This window comes from Coenobita brevimanus, chromosome 46 (assembly GCF_032717465.1).
Source record: "Coenobita brevimanus isolate Jiangsu-jjx chromosome 46, ASM3271746v2, whole genome shotgun sequence".
Taxonomy (NCBI): Eukaryota; Metazoa; Arthropoda; class Malacostraca; order Decapoda; family Coenobitidae; genus Coenobita; species Coenobita brevimanus.
In genome coordinates this window covers 7,229,575-7,249,741 of record NC_136999.1, presented here as the reverse complement: position 1 = coordinate 7,249,741, position 20,167 = coordinate 7,229,575, and the positions used below count along the sequence as shown (strand labels likewise).

Here is a 20,167-nt window from a genome sequence, read left to right as displayed (position 1 = left end):
ATTATTAATTCTTACACTCTGAATACATGTAAATAGTAAGTATTAAAGAAAAAGTAGTTCTCTTTCCTCTCTCTCTCTCTCTCTCTCTCTCTCTCCACACACATACATACACACACACAACACTACCTCCCTTTACATACACACACACACACACACACACACACACACACACACACACACAAACCTCGTTCTTGTCGCAACAAACACACATACACGCGCAAACACTCACTTTAAAAACCCATCCATTCTTACTCGTACCCGGAAATACTGACCGAAATAATCTCTCTCTCTCTCTCTCTCTCTCTCTCTCTCTCTCTCGATAACATAAAACTCACAGGGATAAAAGTTTGGCAAGTCCTTTTTTGAAATCCAATCGAGAGGAAAAAAATTAAAAAAAGAAATGAACTGATGATTTTATGGTGGTATTGAGCTGCCTTCAACCTCATTATAGATGTCAGAAGTGCTCTCTCTCTCTCTCCCTCTCTCTCTCTCTCTCTCTCTCTCTCTCTCATAGGATCTACTTCCACTTTCGTTGTCTATGCGTTATCCTCCTTCCCCTCTTCCTCCTCTTCCTCCTCCTCCTCGTATTCTTCGTCTGCTTCTTCTTTTTCTTTTTCTTACTCTCTCTCTCTCTCTCTCTCTCTTTCTCTCAGGCGAATAACTTAGCACTGAAGAGATTAACGAAGGCTGAATCTAACTACCCAGTTCTAAAGCCTCCTCAACGCCAAGGAAAATTGTCTTAAGATGGCTCTAAGAAAATTATTAAGGTGTCTTGATACTTGAGACCTTAAAACGTAATATACAAACTTTGTCATTAATCCTTAAAAAAAAAAGAAAAAAAAGAATCCACTCCTAAACTGAAAGACATCGCCTGACTGTATCAAGGACGGAGTAGTTAAGGGATTTTAGGTATTGAAAGGGTTAATGGAGTTTTTAAGGGATTTTAGGGATTGAAAGGGTGAATGGAGTTTTTAAGGGATTATAGGGATTGAAAGGGTTAATGGAGTGTTTAAGGGGTTTTAGGGATTGAAGGGGTTAATGGAGGTTTTAAGGGATTTTAGGGATTGAAAGGGTTAATGGAGTTTTTAAGGGGTTTTAGGGATTGAAGGGGTTAATGGAGGTTTTAAGGGATTTTAGGGACTGAAAGAGCAATTGAGTTTTTAAGGGATTTTAGGGACTGAAAGAGTTAATGGAGTTTATGAGGGAATTTAGGGATTGAAAGGGTTAATTGAGTTTATAAATTTTTTTAGGGATTGAAAGGGGTAATGGAGTTTCTAAGGGATTTTAGGGACTGAATGGGTGAATGGAGGTTTTAAGGGATTTTAGGGATTGAAAGAGTTAATGGAGTTTATAAGGGAATTTAGGGATTTAGAGGGTTAATGGAAGCTTGTTTTTAGCCATGATATCACTATTAGCACCTTAACTCTAACCTGATAAAATCTTCCTAACCCTTTTTATCTCAGGTAATGGCCAGGTGTAGTTAGACTGGAGGGTTGAGCTGTTTGTACTATATTTACCCTAAGTTGGCCTAAAACTGCCATCCCTCCTTCTTGAATGCTGAGTTGCTATAATTTATAAGAGTCATGTGCGCTCTCAGCTTGAATATTGCTCACCCTTGTGGAATGGTTGTGGAGAGGTTGCATTAAGACAACTAGACAAAATTCAGAATAAAGCTGTTAGAATCATTAACAACCCTGCCATTACATATAAACTACCTCTCCTGCAAGTAAGAAGGAATGTTGCCTCCCTTGCATTATTTTACAGATAGTTTTTTGGCAAATGCTCAGACGAAGTTGCGTCCATGGTGCCACCTCTCCATGCCTTCCCTCGTGCTACACGGGCATCTGGTAGCTCTCATGACTGGAATGTCACTCAACCATATTGCAGAACTTCTGCCTATCAGAATTCTTTCATTCCCCGAACTGCATCTCTCTGGAACTTGCTTCCCCAGAGTTGTTTTCCTCCAAATTTCAACCTACAACTGTTCAAGTCTAACTGTTACAGATATTTTATGAACAGAGGACACCAGTAATCTGGTGTATGGATTATTTTTTTTCTCCATTTGTTTTTTCTTCCTCCGTTCTGTTATTAAAAAAAAAAAAAAAAAAACACAATACGACGCTGATCACGAAGAAGTGCTATGAAAAGGATGGAGAGCCGTAGTATTGTCTTATTTTGCCCCCGAGCTACGTGAAATAAACTACAAAAGGACGAAATTCTAGGCCAAGTTGGAGTAAAATCAGTATAGTAACCAAGGATAATAATTCCTATAATCAAGGCCCATCGAATTACACGCAGCCACGAACTAGAATCAAGGTTTAGGAGTGGCCCGGTCCCGTCAGATGAAAACAAACAGACTATAGGCGATGAGAAGCCTCCTGAGCTGAAGGAAACCATCTGACAGTAGCAGGAGTAAAGAAAAATAACTAAAAATTTCTCTCGGACTCACGGGCAATGGAAGACCTGTCAGAAAACCCTCTAAGCTGACGAGTATATGACCCACTGTGGTTTCCTGGCATCCCCGGCTCAACCCTTTCCCCCCCTCCCTCCTCTCTCCTTCCCTCTCTCTCTCTCTCTCTCTCTCTCTTTCTCTCTCTCTCTCTCTCTCTCTTTCTCTCTCTCTCTCTCTCTCTCTCTCTCTCTCTCTCTCTCTCACGTTTCCTTACCCTGTACCACATCTACCTGTGCTTTTACAACTCTCACCCCCCCCTTCTCTCTCTCACCTTTGCTCCATTCCACCCCCCCCCCCAATCTTTCACGGTTGTCCTCGTCCCACCCTTCTCCCTTCATATCTTCCTTCACATACAGTCCCCCTCTCCCTTACCCCCCCCCCTCCTCTTACACCTTCCCATCCCTTCCTTCACCTACACCTTCACGCCCCATTTTCACTTACACCTTCACACACACCTTTCACTTACATTACATCTTCATCTCCCTGCCTTCACTTACACCTTAACCTCCTCCACGTACACCTTCACACACACCCTTCACTTACACCTTCAACCCCCCTCCCTTCACTTACACCTTCACCCCGTCCTTCACTTACACCTTCAGACTTCTCCTTCACTTTTACCTTCACTTCCTCCTTCATTAATATTTCCCTCCCCCCCTTCTTCACTTACACTTTCACCCTTCTTCTTCATTTACACCTTCACCCCCCCCTCTTCACTTATACCTTAACACCCCCTCTTTCACTTACACCTTCACACCCTCTTTCTTCACTTATACCTTCACATACCCCTCCTTCATTTACACCTTCGCCTCCCCCTCCTCCTTCTCCTTCCTCGCTTCTCATTCTCACTTGACCTCACTTCTGTCTCGTCACTTATATTTTTGAAAGTAAACCAATGGCAAGTAAAATTTTCTACCATTAGCCGCAGTAAAAAAAAAAAAAATCAGTAATTGGTTAGGCCTTTACACTTCCTTCATTTGTCCTTATATATTCCTTTTCCTCTCCCCCCTTCCTCTCTTCCCCACCCTCTTCATCTCTATTCTTAATTACAACCTTCTTCACCTAGGCTTTCACCGTTCCCTTTCTTTCCTATCTCTCTCCTCCTCCTTTTCCTTTTTTCCTCTCTTTGTCTCCCCTTCCTTCCCTCCTCCCTTCCCCTCCATTTACTTCTCTTTCTTTCCCCCTCCCTCCCTCTCCTCTTCCTTTCCTCTTCTTTCTTTCTTCTTGTTCCTTCAGCCCTTCCCTCCTCCTCCCCTTCTTTATCCTTTCACCTTTACATCTACAACCAGCCCCACCTCTGCCCTCACCCCCTCCCCTTTTTTCTTCATCCTTTCTTTCCCTGTCTCCCCATTTAACACCATTACCCCTCCCTCTGCCTCCCCCTTTCCTTCCTCTTTTTTTCTCCTACCTTACCCTTCTGTCCCTCCTTCTTCCTTCACCATTCCTTCCTTCCCCCCTCTCCCCCCTCTCACCTTTACTACTTTTACAACCTACCTTACGTCTAATCTCACCCCCTCTTCTTCCTTCAACCCTCCTTCCCCTGCCTCCCCTCCTACCACAACTACCCCTTCCTACATTACTCCTTCCACCTTTCCATCGTTCCCCCTCTCTCCCTCCTCATCACTACTACTTCTAGAACCTTTCCTAGTTCCGCCTTCATCCCTTACCCTCCCAAGCCTCTCCTCCATCTGAATCCTACCTATCCTTCCCACTCCTCTTCCTCATCTCTCTCCCACCCCCTCCCCCTCCTCTTCCTTCTCCCTCCTCCTCCTCCTCCTCCTCTCCTCTCTGCCTGACCGTAATGAGGTGTGTCCCTGCCTCACAAAACTGCGGCAGAAAGAGGACGACATCAATTTTACAGCCCTTGCCTCCTGTCGCCTCCCTGGGCCCCCACAGACGCTGACGAGGACCTGGTGAGAGGCGCCCCGTACTGTACCTATGATCATTTCCCCCCTTAACCTACCCTAATCTGGTCTTACCTACCCTAACCTCACCAAACTTACCCTAATCTAACCTAACCCAACCTAACCTAACCTAACCTAACCAGACCCCTAACCCATCTGGACCTAACCTAGCCTATGCTACTGTACCCTAACATATCCTCACCCAACCTAACCTACCTTAATTCAAGCTATCCTGATCTAATCTAACCCACCCTAACCCAACCTAACTCAGTCTAACTTAACTTATCCTGACCTAACCTTTACTGTCCTCCCCTCCCCTGACCAAACCTAGCCTTCCCTAACTTATCCCGATCTAACCTACCCTACCCAACCATACCCTAACATATCCTAACCTAACCTACTCAAACCTAACCTGACCTAATCTAACATACCCCATCTTACCCCAGTTTATCCTGACCTCCCCTAACCTAACTCAACCTAACTTACCTCAGCATAACCCTACCCTACTCTAACCTAACGTAGCCTAACCTTATCTACCCTATCCTGACCTACACTAATCTAACTCCCCTACTCTTTTATATCCTTACCTAACCTAACATGACCTAACCTACCATACTCATCGTCTACCCAAGCCTTAATTACTGGAGTGTGTAGAGCGTCAATTTTACATTCCATTCCCCTTGTCGCCTCCCTGCCCTCACAGACTCTGAAGGAGGGGTAGTGAGATAGGACTTGGTAGTGAGAGGCACCAAGAAAAAAGTACGCTTATGCCACTCCGTCTGCTTCACACTTAGGGCATGTCCGTCACTTTCCTCCCTGACGCATCATAACCGTAAGAAACAGGGGCAAATACTTTACACACAGGGCATGTCCGTCACGTTCCTTCCTGGTGCATAAAATCGAAGAGAATTAGGGGACAAATATTCACCTTCTATTCCACTGCTTCTACTTCACACTTAGGGCATGTCCGTCGCTTTCCTCCCTGACGCATCACATATAAGAGAGTCGGATATAAAAGTTCGCTTTCTACTCCACTGCCTCTGCTTCACACTTGAGGCGCGTCCATCACTTTCCTCCTTGACTCCTGATAGCAAAGAGAATCATATACACCGAGACTCTCTCAACCACAAATAAGAGCCAGCAGAAGAAAGCAAAACGTAAAAGAGGTGAAATATCGGATGAGCTTTTTTCCTTTATTATATTGTACCGTCGCTTATTTCCTGATTAATCCTAGCCTATCCTAACCTAATCTGATTTAAATTAACTATGTAACCTAGCCTAACTAAGGGACGTATTCTAGGCGGGAAGGGGGGCTCCGAAACACCTCTTCCTTAGCTATTTATTTTGCATATTACACCCCTTTAACTTCATATGGGATTTCTTAACACCTTGCACTCAGCGATTAAGTTTTGCATCTTACACTTCCTTATCCTCTCATACGTTCCTGAGACAAACTGTGTCCATAGTGCATTCATTTACACTTGGCGGAGATTTTCGTCCTTTTGCAGCGTATACCAGTAATTCAGTGACAGTGACAATACTATGGTTTCACATCCTTTCCACGGCACTTCTTCGTGACTAGTACCTTTCTCTAGTGCTAATATTTTGCTATAGTTCAGCACTGAAGATGAAGAGACTGCAACTATTACGCCGAGCTGAATTAACAGAGAATAAAAACATACAATCATAAAGTAGAATATCAAAGTTTAAAAAGTATAAATCACCACGAAAAAGGTGTTACGAACTCCCCTTTGCCTACTAGAAATACGGCGTAAAATCTAGCATAAACTAACACAAGCCTAAGAGAAGCTTGGGCCTTAGCCAGCGTAAAAACACTTGTAAACAACTCTATATCTGATCTCGAATCCCGGACGGTCTTCATAATACACACGGGCAGCTGGGGGTGATGCCGTGTTTAAGTGACTAAATATACCAGGAATTTAATATAACCCGGAAACACTGAGAGCAAATAATCTCTCTCTCTCTCTCGCTAAGTGACTGAAAATACTCAGAATTTTATTTAACCCGGAAACACTAAGCGGAAATAATCTCTCTCTCTCTCTCTCTCTCTCTCTCTCTCTCTCTCTCTCTCTCTCTCTCCAGGCGATTATATAAGGGTTTCAGGAGACTTTAAACCGCATCTCTACGAGGGATCCTTTTTAACCTAAATAAAATCGTCTGAGGGTAGCAAGAATAAAATAAATGAAAAAAGTGAAATAAATAAGAAATAAAATAAAATAAATAAGAAATAAAATAAAATAAAACGCAATAAAATAAAATAAAATAAAACAAAATAAAATAAATATGAAATAAAATGAAATAAAATAAATTAAAACAAATGTAAAAAATTAAATAAATAAAATAAATTAAATAAAAACAATAAAATACCTCCTCTGGCTGAAGGGATTAATTAGAATACAAGGCGGTACGTAAATAGCGCTCCACTAGGACTCACCTGGTTATTTGTTGCAGGAACGGCACAGTCTGCTGGTGTGGGCCCGGGTGTGAGTGTGTGAGTAGTCGATGAGTGAATGGTGCAGGATAGACACTGATGACCCTAAGCCGTCCCCGTAAGACACAAGAAATCACCTGAGTGGAAGGAAAGTGCTATATATGGATCACCCTGCAGTAATTAAGGTAAACACGTGACTGAACGATATGTATTAGGGTGGAAGAGGTAAAGTGGAGTTAAGTAGAATGGAATACATAGGGTGGTGTGGAGTAAGAGATTAGGTAGGATGGAGGATGGAATACATAGAGTGGAGTGGAGTAAGAGAATAGGCAGGGTGGAGTGAAATGGGATGGAGTAGACAAGGTGGAGTAAGGTGAAAATAGGATGGAGTGGAGCAAGGCTTAAATAAGGTGAAGTTAGGGCTGTGTGGAGTTGGTAGGGAGTGGAGAAAGCATTAGGAAGGTGGAGTTAAATGGAGCTGGCTGGAATGGGATAGGGTGGAAAAACTAAGGTGGAAAAGAGTAAGGCTTAGATAGGGTGGAGTAAGCTGGAGTGAGATGGAATAGATAGAGAGGAGTAAGTCGGAGTAACATGGAATTGATAGGGTGGAGTAAGTTGGAGTAAGATGGAACTGAGAGTGGAGTAAGTCGGAGTAAGATGGAATTGATAGGGAGGAGTAAGTTGGAGTGAGATGGAATAGACAAGATGGAGTGCGAGGCAAGAGATGACCCTATTCGGGTGAGGTGACCCCAAGGACGAGGTCATTACAGCCCTTCACTTTTACGACGGGTCACATTGCCAGCTCTCATTAACGAGGAAACGCCCCTAATGGATCATATTTGTAGCCTGTGTGTGTGTGTGTGTGTGTGTGTGTGTGTGTGTGTGTGAGGGTGGGTGTTTGTGTGTGGGTGTGAGTATGGGTGTTTGCGTGTGTATGGGTGGGTGAGTGTTTGTGTGTGTGTGTGTGTGTGTGTGTGTGTGTGTGTGTGTGTGTGTGTGTGTGTGTGTGGGTATGGGTGTTTGTGTGTGTGTGTGGGTATGGGTGTTTGTGTGTGTGTGTGGGTATGGGTGTTTGTGTGTGTGTGGGTGGATGAGTGTTTGTGTGTGTGTGTGTGTGTGTGTGTGAGCGGGTGGGTGTTTGTGTGTGGGTGTGGGTATGGGTGTTTGTGTGTGGGTGTGGGTATGGGTGTTTGCGTGTGTGTGTGTGAGTATGGGTGTTTGTGTGTTGGTGTGGGTTTTGCGTATCTGTGAGTGTGTATGGGTGTGGGAGGACGATTTTTTTATGTGTAGGTTACAAGTGTGTGGGGGCTAAGTGTGTGCGTGTATATAGGCTGTGTGTGTGTGTGTGTGTGTGTGTGTGTGTGTGTGTGTGTGTGTGTGTGTGTGTGTGTGTGTGCAGGTACAATTGGCCAACTTAAGTCGAATTCATTTCTTCAACTCTCAAGGGGTAGAGAACAGGGGAGACCACGAAGGAAATTTAGAGATAGAAGGGATGAGGAGGAGAGAAGCTGATGAAGTAAAATAGGGCCTGTGTTAGGGAAAGGCCAGAAATGAGGACGGTAAGCGAGAAGGTGAAAGGGGAGAGAGGACAAGGATGAGGGGAAAGTGAGAGGAGTAAGAGAGAAATGGAGATACTAGCTAGTGAATTTGGAAAGAGAGATGCTTCATATCTTAAATGCAGATAGACATTACATTCGTGGAAAGTATGAGGGATAAAACACTGCATTAATTTACACGTACACCCGTGGGACAATTATGGATGAGAGAGAGAGAGAGAGAGAGAGAGAGAGAGAGAGAGAGAGAGAGAGAGAGAGAGAGAGTTAACCTTTATTGACCTTTACCGGTGACCATGATGCTGACTGTTCTCCATATCGAATCTCTTTATCCTTGCCATACCCTAATCCTTCCAGTTTTTCTTAATCGGATAATAACTGTTTAGTTGGCCTTACTATGTGATATTCTCTCTCTCTCTCTCTCTCTCTCTCTCTCTCTCTCTCTCTCTCTCTCACACACACACACACACACACACACACACACACACACACACAAACTAACCAACACACACGTCGAGGCAAACATAAACACCTGCTCTCTCTTCTCAAACGACGAGGGTGCAATAATAAACAAACCATCCCAGGTAAACACACTAACATTAATCAGGCATCACCCGCATAAAGTCCTAAATCCAGACCACGTTTTTGTCACAGGAGTCTGCAGTTTTCCGGGCCCAGTGTTGTGGAATGGGCACAAATACTGAGCCCAAGAGAACTATAAAAGAGGTGGGTAAAAAAAAAAAAAAACGCAAGCTCCAATCACTGCGTCGGAAAAATTAATGGAGTGGCATGAGGGGTATATGTGTGGGGTGGGTGGGAGGTGGAAGTGTGTGTGTGTGTGTGTGTGTGTGTGTGTGTGTGTGAGAGAGAGAGAGAGAGAGAGAGAGAGGACTGGATGAAGGAAAATGCAACTTTACCTTCACTTTAGCCCTTCACAGTACTTTTCAGAATCATTTAAGCAGCCATGTGTGTGTGTGTGTGTGTGTGTGTGTGTGTGTGTGTGCGTGTGTGTGTGTATGTGTGTGTGTGTGTGTGTGTGTGTGTGTGTGTGTGTGTGTAAACTGTTGAGCAGAGATAGTGTGGTGAGCAGTATGGGCAAACGGGGTAGATGGTTCAGTGGCAAGTATGTGAAGTGGGTGAAGTAGCTGAGGTTTGTAGTGAAATGTGATACTTATGTGTGGTATGTGAAGCTTGTGATGTATGTAAAGTATGTTAAGTATCGAGCAATGAGAGATAATGAGGGAGCGAGGGTGGTAAGTCTGTTATTAGCTGTTGTTACGTCCGCCAAGGAGGTTATGTTTTCACCCCAGTCCGTTTGTTTGTTTGTATGTTGGTTGGTTTGTGAGCAAGATTACACAAAAACTACTGGACGGATTTCCACGAAACTTGGTAGAAGAATGGGCCTTGGCCCAGAATAGACTCCATTAAATTTTGCTGCGGATCCGTATAAAGGTGCGGATCCAGGATTTTTTTTTTTTTACTTTCTTTAACATTGCGACATAGGGCATTTTTCGACATTTTCGTAAATTTTTTAGTTAATATTACATGGATCTTCATGAAAAAAATCAGGCATATTTAGGATATTGTTATCGACGAATGTGCACAGTTTGGCACGGATCCATATAAAATTCGGGATCTAGCGGATATAAATATGCTTTTATGGGGGGGTAGTCTGTTTCCATATTGGATTAGACTTGACTGAATTATAAGGAACTGCATGTTGGGCCTTGGCGGAGGTATGCGTTCTACTGAGTGCCATTCTAGTTGTTGCTGTGATCCAAGGCTCGTCTGGACGTGAACCTGGTGGACTGCAGGCTTAATAGTGCCCTTTCACAGTAATCCACAACCGTACTTTCGGGGATGAGGGAGGGAGCTTCAAGACGCTTGTGAAATCTCTTTGATATTGACCTTTTATACGTAATTATGATGCATGAAGAGAAACATGAAGGCTTTTGATTTACTACCTATCGACAAAGGCGGTGGCTCAATCGGTAGAGAGTTGGCTTGCAGTCCTGACGGACCCGGGTTCAAATCCCGCTGAGGCAGGGAACAGTTTAAGGATTTGAATTTCTGAAAAATCAGACTTTACTGATCTACCAGAAGGCCCGCCGACATGTCGTAAAAATACCCCCGCTAATACCAATACACCAGTCCTGTATGAGACAGCCCTAGCATGTATTCAGTATGGACGGTGGGTGTTAGCGCCGAAGTGGTGACATGTAGAGGTGTGCGGTACGTAGGAGGACTACTGGGCCTTGAAAGCAGGCTGTGAAGCCTATGCCCAGAGTCGGTCACATAAAAAAAAAAAAAAAAAAAAAAAAACTTAATCACTTTGCCGAACTCCAATCTACGCGCAGAGGACGACCCGCAACAGTCAAAGTTACACCCAGGTCCCTAATTTTAGATGCTGCTGAATGAACAGGGATGGTCAGGAAAAACTTTGTCCCTACTTTTGACTGGCTCAAGATAGAACCCTTATTATGCTGGGACTTGTGGCTCACCCTGTAGATGGAAGAATGAGATGGAGAGGTGTATGGGAGATGGAGGGGGAGGAGGAAGAAGGGAGAATACGGGGGAGGGAAGGGAAGGAACGAATAGTGGATGAGGAGGAGGAAAGACGGCGGGGAGGAGGAGAAGGAATGGAGAGGGAGGTAGAGATTTGGGAGGAAGGAGGGAGGAGAGGATGAAGAGAGAGAACAGAAGGAGGGAAGAGAGGGAATGGGGATTAGGGGACGTGGGAAAAATGGAGGGGAGGGGAATGGGAGATGGAGGGGGAGGGGGAGATTTAAAGGGGTGGAGGTGGGGAGGGCTGGAGTCTAAGAGTTTGTAATTTATCCTGAGCAGAAAGAAGGAAGACAAAGAACCTAAGACTATCCCCTCTTCCCCCTACCCCCTCTCGCTCAGTCCCACACACACCACAAAGCCAGTCAGGAGACAGGACGTGTGTGCTGGGCAATCCCCAGGTCCTGTCCTCCCCACTTACTATTTTTTAATCAGCCCATACCCTACTGAACCGGCTAACGTATGGCCCGGCCTGCACTATATGTACAGGGAATCTTTTAACTAACTAACTAACTAACTCGCTCAGTCTATATATGTATGGGTGTACGTATATATGTATGTATATATGTATGTATGTATGTATGTATGTATGTATATCTATCTAGATACGTTATATACTTTTAATTATTCTCTGTCTTTTCTTGTCTGTCTGTCTGTTGTCTGTCTGTCTGTCTGTCTGTCTGTCTCTTTCTCTCTCTCTCTCTCTCTCTCTCTCTCCTCTGTGTTGTCAAATGGGCCACTCACCTCCCCTTCCAATCCCTTATCACCGCCACTCAACCCCAGCCGCATCCCGCTTCCTGTGAGGGGCCTTCGAGGGCAGACTAATTCTTTTCCTGACCCTTTAGTTTAATGTGGAGGGGAGGGGGAGGAGGGAGGGGGAGGAGAAGAAAGGGGGTGGAAGGAGGGAAGGGAGGTAAGGAAAAAGTAGAGAATGAGAAGGAAGGGAAGGAGGGGAGGAGTGAGTGGGGGGAGGAAAGGAGGGAAAGGGAGAGAGAGGAGGAAAAAAAGGATGGAAGGAAAATAGCTAAAAAGGGTGGAAAATGAACTGAGAAAGAAATCAGAAGGGAAGGGAAATGGAGGGGAGGTAAAAGGAGGGAAGAAAAGGAAGGGGAAGGGAAGGGAAGAGAATAAAGCAAGAGGAACGAAGAGGAAGGAAGGGAAGGGGATGGAAGGGAGATGCGGCAAGAAGGGAGGCGAAGGGAGGGAGGAAGACAGGGAAGTGTAGGGAATGGAGAGGGAAAGGAAGAAGGGGCTTCTTAAGAATGGGAAGGGGAGAGAAGGGGAGAACAGGAAAGGAAAGGGACAGAAAGAGAATGGAGGGAGGTGAAGGGAAGGGGAGGGTTAGGTAGAGGGAGAGGAGAGGAGGAAAGGAAAAAGAAAGAGAAGTAAATCAAGATAAAGGGAGGAAAGAGAAATGGGAGGGAAGAAGCAAGGGAGGGAGGAGAAAAATGGAAGGGGAAACAGAGAGGAAGGAGGTAAAAGAGAGAGAAGGAGACGGAGGGGGAGAGAAGAAAGGAGAGGAGGGAAAGACCAAGGAGTGAGAATAAATGAATGCTGCGATGTGAAGAGGGTGATAAGGGGAAGATAGAAGGACGGAGAGAGAGAGAGCTGGGAGGGGGAAGGAGAGAAAGGAGGGTAGGGAGAGAGGGAAAAATGGAAGAAGAAAGGAGAGATGGGAGGGGAGGGAGAGAGAGGAGAGAAACGGGAGAAAGAGAAGGGTAATGGGGAGACAGGAGAGGAAAGGGGGACAAAGGAAGAGGAGGGGACAGAAGAGAAAGGGATGAGAGGAAAGAAGGGAAAAGATGAGTGAGGGAAGAGAGAGAAAGACTGGAGAGAAGCGGCAAGGGGAGAGAAGGGGAGAGGAGGGAGAGCGAAGGAGGAAAGTGACGAGGACAGAGAATGAATGAGAGATAAGATGTGAAGAGCCTGATTAGGGGAAGACTGAGGAAGGAGAAAGGAAGAAGGGGAGGGGATGTGACGATTATATTTAGTTTAAGGAAGGCCTCTTGACGCTTGGCTCATATGACTCACTCGTTAACTCTCCTCTTGCTGGCTCCCTTCAACATCTGTCACTTCGACGCACTGTTGCATCGTTATCTCTTTCCCATCGCTGCTTCAATGGTCACTGCTCCTTTGAACTGTCTGCTTTTACATTCCTCCACAACTAAGGCGGGCACGTAGCACTCGTCTGGTCCCAAACTCTCATTCCTTTTCTGTCGAACTTTCTGATGCAAAGATTAACCGTTACTCTCAGCAACAGGTCAACTCTTGAACTGTCTTCCTTTCCTGCTGCCTATGACCCCCAATTTTTTAGACGCAATGTGTCAAGGCATCTCAAAGTGAACGGATCTTGAATTTTACCATCTGTTGTTTTGTGTATTTTTCTCTTGGAGGGGAGAATCTTGCGGACAGCCTTTGGTTCCTTCTCCCTTGCATAAACTAAAACATGGCTAAATTAAAATCATGTAGCATTAGCTCGAACAGAATACAGTACTTAAGTTATATTTACTGTGACGAGGATATTGATATGAGTATTACAAGTATTATGCTCCTGAGATAGTGTTGATATGGAATTTCTAGAAAGTATTATGAGGAATACTTAGAGATGGTTTGGTCACGTGGAAAGGATGGAGAATGAGAGACTGACTAGGAGTGTGTGAGGTGGAGGGGGCGAGAGGGAGGGAGAAGCCGAAGATGAGGTGGAGGAACAGGGTGGAGAGGTATATGAGAGAGAAGGGAGTGTGAGTTGGAGACCTGGCAGCCAGACAGCGAGGACAGGGTGACATAGAGGCGATTCGTCTGGGGTCACCTTTTACGGGATTAAGGGGTATTGCAATAGGCAGACAGGCAGACAGACAGATAGACAGATAGACAGGAGGGTATATAGATAGATAAACAGACAGATAGACAGAGAGACAATTCTATGGTTCACTGTCAGCAGAATAATCTCGCACGGTGGTAGCCAGAAGAGAACACTGCTGTTTTCCTTGGCGAGTTAGCATTGCCTCTTATTAACACCATCATATTCTATACTAAATAAAAAAGTCTGGCGTTGGCTGCAATTAAATATGAAAGAAAACGCAATACACCCCTAATTATAGTCTCATTATTTCAGACGATTATATTCAGCTTGAGGGATACCTGTCATTAGTTCGCTCACCTTAACTTGGCCCAGATTTTTTTTGTCACCTTTTCCAACTTATTTCCCGCAACTCAGTGACAGAATATGACAATACTACTTCTTCGTGACTAGCATTAGATTCTAGTGCTGATATACTGTGGCAACTCAGCATTCTAGATGGAGGGAGGGTAATTTTAGGCTGGCTAGGGTGAAAAGAGAAGAGTGACTTAGGCTGAGGTAGAGTGAAAAGAGCAGTGTGATTTAGGGTGAGATAGAGTGAAGAGAGAGTATAATAAACGAGCGAGAGGCAATATCCATCAATCCTTCAGCATGATAATCCCTCTTTTTAATATATCTTTATTTTTTCTTTATTTTCTCGACCACCAGACGATTTTATTCAACTGATGAGAAAAAGTTGCACTGACAGGGAAGGAAATGAGCTTAAGCAACCCCTTCAGATCGATGACACCCTTTAACTTTCTTCTTCTCACTCCCAGACGATTTTATTCAGCTTATGTTGAAAGGGATTGAAACTTAATGTCTTTAGGATACCTTCTCTCTCTCTCTCTCTCTCTCTCTCTCTCTCTCTCTCACACACACACACACACACACACACACACACACACATACACTCGCCACAATACCTCCCCACACTACTGCTCGCTGGCGTAATATAATCGTCTGAATAGAGCAAAAAATAAAGCAGGAATGAGATCATCTGAGAGAAATGGGTTAACAGGGCGTAGGGCTTTCCACACCGCCACCTCAATAGGGGAGTCACCTGATCTATCGCTTAGGTGGCGGGTGATTAGGACAGGGGAAGGGGAAGGGCTTGGAGGACAATGGAAGCACGGAGGAATGTGTGTGTGTGTGTGTGTGTGTGTGTGTGTGTGTGTGTGTGTGTGAGAGAGAGAGAGAGAGAGAGAGAGAGAGAGAGAGAGAGAGAGAGAGAGAGAGAGAGAGAGAGAGAGAGAGAGAGGTGAACTGTTGGCTTAGTGTGACCTTAGCAGCATAATAACTGTATAGAATGGTTCATACCTGCAACATGACCTCAGAATACCACCATAATGTGTAGTAACGTGATCCACTCATAATATGCATTTTGTTACGATCTCTGTTACACCATATTGCCTTAGGGCACGTCCACATCAGACAGTTGCTGATAGAGGCAGGTGCAGGCGGGAGTTTTCCATTTCTGTATTCTGTAGCCTATACATGTGGCCCCATTAGACGCGGGCGGGTTCGGACGAGAACTCTTATGGCTTACAGTGATGCAGAACTCCCACCCACACCCGTCCGCGTTTGGTGTGGACGCACCCTAACAGTGAGATGAGCGCACTTTCACTGACTATCCATTTGTTTCTGCTCATCCTCTACTTCTGGCCGATGTTGTTGTAGCCCCAAGTTCATCTGAAATAAAAACCCCGTGGACTGTAGAGGATTGGGAAGTAGCTGAGGGACATACGTATAATCTAGCACTTGAGCCAGTCAGTTACTAGCACATCGGTATTACCCTTCTCCATCACCACTCCGGGCAGCAACGAAGTCATAGCTATGGTTTCACACTGGTAGAAGATTTGTTATTATGTGTGGGACTGGGAAGAAGTTACTAGATTTTGGTGCAAATCGATCAAAGGTCAAGGTCACAGGTCAAGTTCAAGACACGGCAGCACAATGCATTTTTTATTCTATTCATGTGTTTGCTGTCTCCACATTATTTTATTCCTCTTAAGACAGATCTTTGCATTTGGGGTTTAAATAAAACTTAAATTAATCCCCCCAGCGTCAGAGAACTTTCCTAAGTTTTTTAAAAATCTTCTGGAGGATAAGAGCAACGTAAAGAAAAAACCCGGCATTTGACTGAAAAGCTTACCAACACCGCCGATAAAACACTTATGCCAATTCAGCTATCACTCAAAACCTCAAGGGCACATCAAGGCGAATGTCAGTATGACCTTTAAATCTGCCAGGCACAAAACAGTGGTATTTTGATTATGAGCTAGACCCGGCCATTGCGAGATGATGAGTAACAGAGGTATATGCAGGTACAAAGTTTGATTACTCTTTCCACTGCGCCTACTTCACACTCAGGGCAGTTCCGTCACTTTCCTCCCTGGCGCATCATATCAAGGAGAACCATATATTAGGATAAAAACATGCCACCTCTCTCTCTCTCTCTCTCTCTCTCTCTGTTTAGAATTATTAGCCAGTAGAGGAAAATGGAGAGGGACGCCTTCACGTGGTGGAACTACTATGAGGAAGCGTTAGAGCTGTCTAGTTATACAAACGTCCCTCAGTGCCCGCTGCATCTCCCGAAGGGAAGATGGTGGACTACGAAAAGAAAGGCAGCTTTGATCTGCAGTTCACCACAGGGTTCAGGTTCAGATGAGCCTGAGGTTGCCACTACCGCTACTACTGCTGCTACGACTACTACTGCTACTACTACGGCTACTGTTACTACCACTACTACTACTACCGGTATTACTGCTGCTGCTGCTGCAACTTCTACTACTTTTATTACTATTACAGTTACTACTACTACTGCTACTATTTCTGCAGCTGCTGCTGCAACTTCTACTGTTATTTTACTACTACTACCGCTACTGCTGCTGCTACTACTACTACCACTACTAGTACTACTGCTATACAACTGGATTACTGCTACCACTACTACAGCTGGTAATGCTTCTTGTTCTTGTTCATCTCATTTCTTCTTTTTTACTACTACTACTACCACTGCTACTACTACTACTACTACTACTACTACTACTACTACTACTACTACTCATTTCTTCTTCCTCGCCTTCTTCTACAACAACAACAACTATAACAACAACTATTGCTACTACTACTACTACTACTGTTACTACTTTTAATTCTTCTTCTGCAACAACAACAACGGCAGCAACAACAACAACAACTATTACTACCACTACTACTTCTACCATTACTATTACTACTACAGGTGCTACAACAACAGCTACTTCTACTACTGCTTCTACTTCTGTTGCTTTCCTTCTTGTATTACTACAACTGCTACTACTGTACTGCTACTACTACTACTACTTTACTACTACTACTACTACTACTTTTGTTGCTTTCGTTCTTCTAATGCTACTGCCACTACTGCTACTTCTACTACTACTACTGCTGCTACTACTACAACTACTACTATTACTACCTCTACTACCACTACTACTATTACTACTATTATTACTAGTACAGTACTACTACAACAACTACCACTTCTACTACTACTATAATAATCCATCCATCCATTGCCAGACGCCAAGTATCCCAAACGGGGTGGCCAACGGCTTAGAGTTAATTTTTTACAGGGAGGGGCACTAATCCTCCACCAACCCCACTTGACACGTAGGGATGCCAACAGCATATGGTGTTCCCAGGCGGTCACCCATCCAAGTACTAACCAGACCCAACGTTGCTTAACTTCGCTGATCGGAGGGGAAGCGGTGTACTCAACGTGGTATGATTATAATAATAATTATAATAATAATACTGATGCTGTTGTTGCTGCTGCTACAGCTGCTGTTACTGCTACTACTTCTACTAGTACTACTACTACTACTACTACTAGAATTTGGAGTTACAACATGTACAATAACAAGTACAAGAACAACAACAATAACTACCACTACTACTTCTACTACCAATACTACTACTGTAAAAGTTTGGGATTACAACAACGACAAGTTACTACTACTCTACCGCAACTACTGCAACTGTAAATGGAGAGGCTGCAGCTAGTACAAGGAAAACAACAACAACTACTACTACTCTAATGCATGGGGTTGTAACTACTAAACTTCTATCACTGCAACAACCGCCAGCACGACTACCAACAAGAACAACAGCATAAATAAAAAAAGGAAAGAAAATCACGGGGTTGAATGGGTTAAAATAATATAGCCGTCCTTGGCATTACTTGAAATTTAAAAATGGCTTCCGTTATGTAAACAAAACCAATGTCTTCTAATCCATGTCTGAATGAATGTTATATTTAAATTCTTTTCGGCTCTTCAGATTTCCTAGCAACACAGCAGTACATACAGATTATTTTGTTTTAGCAAACTACCTGAAAGCTCAAGAAAAATAAAGTATAAGTCAAGATGAAGTTGGTCCTAAAATCGCTAAAACACAGCGTAAGTATATTTATCCATATTTCTACATGCTGACTTTGTTTGTTGCAGCAGACAACGTTAACAAATTCACAAATATGCCGTGGAATGGTGGATTTAATTATTCCCAACTTTCTTTTAATACTCAGCAAGATAATTGGTCATAATCATTTATTTTCGTCCAAATGTTCATCATTGTTTTGGATTCTTCACTCGATGCTTATATCATCCATTTTCGTTTTCAGTTTGTGTGTGTCAACAGTGTCATTCTCTGTTTAGGATTAAGGATAGGCATGTTTTAAAGGGAAGATGAATGAAACTAAAGATGAATGGCGGTATTTTAAGTTTTTAAATGGCTGTGTGTATTTGTGAGTTGTGTGCGTGTCTGGCTGTACGTGTGTGTGTTTCCGTATGTGCATGTTTATGTGGAATTATTATCAGGGCATAGACACTGTAGTAAGAGCAAGAAAAGCTGAATGAATCTTATTGTTACATTTTTTTTTGAAGACTGTGCAGCGATCGGTGGCAACTCTCTCCCTCTCCCAACCCGCAAAGGGGTAGGAGGAGGACCAGTTGGAACTCGACCCTCGTAGGGTGAGGTAGTGCCGCGCCGGGTCTCCTTTCAGTGGTGCTCGCTCGTTCACACACTTCCTCCCTCCTTCCGGCATCTAGCAAAAACGTCGAAAAATCCTTGGCAAAAGTTGTGCATCGTCGAAAATGGATACTTATTGCTACGGGAGTGTGACTTTTGGATGATGCTTGGATTTAGTGTGGTTAGAGTGAGTATTTGCTGTTCCGCTTGTGTGTCAGATGAGCCGAGTGGAAGATGTGATGCGAAAATAATTAACTGCGAAATATTTAGAACTAATACATCACAGGCTTTTTGAAGGTCGTTCGTGATGGAAAATTAAAGCCGACCAGCACTCATGTGTGTATATATGCAAAACATTGGACAACCTGTACATAAGTGTCTATTTAAAATACATATTCTCTGTACGTAAACAAAAGTATTTATTGAAAAAAAAAAATGTTATATCGCCAGGGGGAATTGCCTTCACTTCAACCCGGTGTATTTTGTATTAGAAAAAGAACAAAAATAAAAAAAAGTACAGCACAGACGAATGAATGCCCTTTGATACGGAGGTAAAAAAAAAAAAAAAAAAGATTGCATTTTTTTCCCGCTGCCGCAAATATAATTGTGGAATTCAAAGCGAGATATCATAGCAAGTGTATCGGCTTATTGGTCGGATTGTTGAAAAGTACAATAATTTATTTTTTCGATGGTGCTAAAGGAAAATTTTTAATAGCCGACGCTACCATAAGTATTCGTACTAAAGAATGGAGTGAAGAATTATAATGCTGAGTGAAGAATTGTGTTCCTGAATGAAGAATTGTGTTCCTGAATGAAGAATTATGTTCCTGAGTTATTAATTGTGTTCCTGAGTGAAGAGTTGTGTTCCTGAGTGAAGATATATTGTGTTCCTGAGTGATGAATTGTGTTCCTGAGTTATGAATTGTGTTCCTGAGTTATGAATTGTGTTCCTGAATAAAGAATTGTTTTCCATAAGTGAAAGATTGTGGAAAAGCAGTGAATATGACTCGTGTTTTAGAAGTTTAGTGAAGTTTTATGCACCTGCGTGAAGAACAGTGCTCCAGAGTGAAAGATTGTGAAATAGTAATGGATCCTACGAAAAAATATAGGCAATCGTAAGCAGGATAAAAATATTTGCCTCTTAAGCAGACCTAGACAACCCAAACAGACGTGTGTACAGTAGGATAACATTATGGGGAACGAAAACAGACGATCGTAGCTAGGATGAAAGTGAGACTACGAAACTACTATCTTGAAAAAGAAAAAAAAAAACATGCTAACCAGGACATGCGTGCACTTTAGCGACTTAAAGCAGTAAAGCATTAAAATAGTGTATGAAGTGGGCATTGTTGTTTATCATGTAGTTGTGTGTACGTTTTCCTCGCAAGCAAG

At 43.5% G+C, this 20,167-nt stretch overlaps 1 pseudogene; it reads right to left on the bottom strand.

The window, feature by feature from the left end:
• Window positions 1-17,426: 17,426 nt before the first annotated feature.
• Window positions 17,427-17,545, bottom strand: LOC145398895 (5S ribosomal RNA; annotated as a pseudogene).
• Window positions 17,546-20,167: the final 2,622 nt, after the last annotated feature.